The sequence below is a fragment of the Perca fluviatilis genome, chromosome 8, assembly GCF_010015445.1.
Source record: "Perca fluviatilis chromosome 8, GENO_Pfluv_1.0, whole genome shotgun sequence".
Classification (NCBI taxonomy): Eukaryota; Metazoa; Chordata; class Actinopteri; order Perciformes; family Percidae; genus Perca; species Perca fluviatilis.
The window spans coordinates 4,315,550-4,317,485 of record NC_053119.1 but is presented as its reverse complement, the minus strand read 5'-3'; positions in this window follow the sequence as shown (position 1 = coordinate 4,317,485).

Genomic DNA, 1,936 nt, shown 5'->3' with positions numbered 1-1,936 from the left:
GACGTTCTTTTATCAACTTTCTTCTTTAAATACTATAAAATTGACTAAATCCCCCAAATTCAATGAAAGCAGTGAACTGATCATTTATTTAACTTGCGAAGGGCCTTCTAGTGAACCATCCAAGTTATTTATTTGGACAATTTGGTTGAAAGAAAACCCCAAATTTCTGATATAGAAAGTCTTTGAAAATGGGTCATATTTGACAACAGGATGATGTTGAAAACGTAACTCAACTGCGCCACCTGGAGGACTGAAAATAAATTATTATTCTAGTACCAAAAAGGTCACATTCTCATTACTGTGCAGTTTACACAGCAAAAGATCGATACTTGGCGCAATGTTGTCGTAGCAACTGAACGACAACATTTCGATACTAGGCTGTATGACACACACACACACACCCCTTCTCGCACACACACACTCTCTCACTCACACACTCTCTCACTCACACACTCTCTACTCACACTCTCTCTCGCACTCACACTCTCTCCCCCCCCCCCCCCCCCCCCCCCCCACACACACACACACACACACACACACACACACTCTCACACACACACACACACACACACACACACACACACACACACACACACACACACACACACACCGGCCCATAGTATATGTTCAGTGTTTGTTACTCAACAACACGCAGTTTGAATCCTGAAGCTCGACTGCGTTTTCCTTGAACAGATTTGAAATATATGGCCCACATGTCAATTTAGGTTCTCGTGTCAATTATGGCAATTATCTATTTTTTTTATTTGCCTTTTCTGAAGTTTTTGGCACTTTTTTCAATGTTTTTCCAGTCTGGCTCTTAGTGAAGTTGAGTTTGACCCCCCTGGCGTCTTCCCCACCTTTGTTTGTGCATCGCTGCATATCTTCACCTGGGTAAAGTAGTAGTAGTAGTAGTAGTACTACTTACCTAGGTACTGTCAGGGCATGCCCTCATACTCTGCTTCTGACTGGCTAGTAGTCCTTACCTAGGTACTGTCAGGGCATGCCCTCATACTCTGCTTCTGACTGGCTAGTAGTCCTTACCTAGATACTGTCAGGGCATGCCCTCATACTCTGCTTCTGACTGGCTAGTAGTCCTTACCTAGGTACTGTCAGGGCACGCCCTCATACTCTGCTTCTGACTGGCTAGTAGTCCTTACCTAGGTACTGTCAGGGCAGGCCCTCATACTCTGCTTCTGACTGGCTAGTAGTCCTTACCTAGGTACTGTCAGGGCACACCCTCATACTCTGCTTCTGACTGGCTAGTAGTCCTTACCTAGCTACTGCACATGTGCGACTCCCAACAAAGATTGTACAGAAGTTGAGATGTCTCACTCTGTAGCTAAAACAGAGAGCTCAACACACAGGGTGAAAAGAGGAGCTGCAGCAATGTGCAGTACAACAACAATATGGTGTTTTTTGAAAATTAAACCATGTAAACCTATTCTGGTACAACCTCTAAATACAATTATGAACCTGAAAATGAGGCTGATATGAGCACTTTAATGATTATTAAAACATTGATTCAGGGGAACAAAAGCTGTCATTTAGAAATAGTTACACGTTTAATTTAACCCTCGTGCTGTCTTCCTGTCGACCTGCAACTTTAAAAATAAAAATTAGTCGACATTTCTCTCACTTTCTCAGTTTTTTTTGCGCTTTATTCCAACTTTTTAAAATCTTTTCTCATACATTTGGTCAATTTTTTCAATGTTCTTGCATCATTTTTCTTTTCAAAATGCTATAAAATTGAATAAAAACGCCCAAATTCAACAAAAGTAGTGACCCGATAATTTATTTTACGGAACCATCACCGTTATTTTTAATTTTTTTGACAATGTCGTTGAAAGAAACCCAAATTTTCTGATATGGAAACTTTTTGAAAACAGGTCAAATTTGCACCCGAGGACACCAGGGAGAGTTAATATAGGTCGCAGAT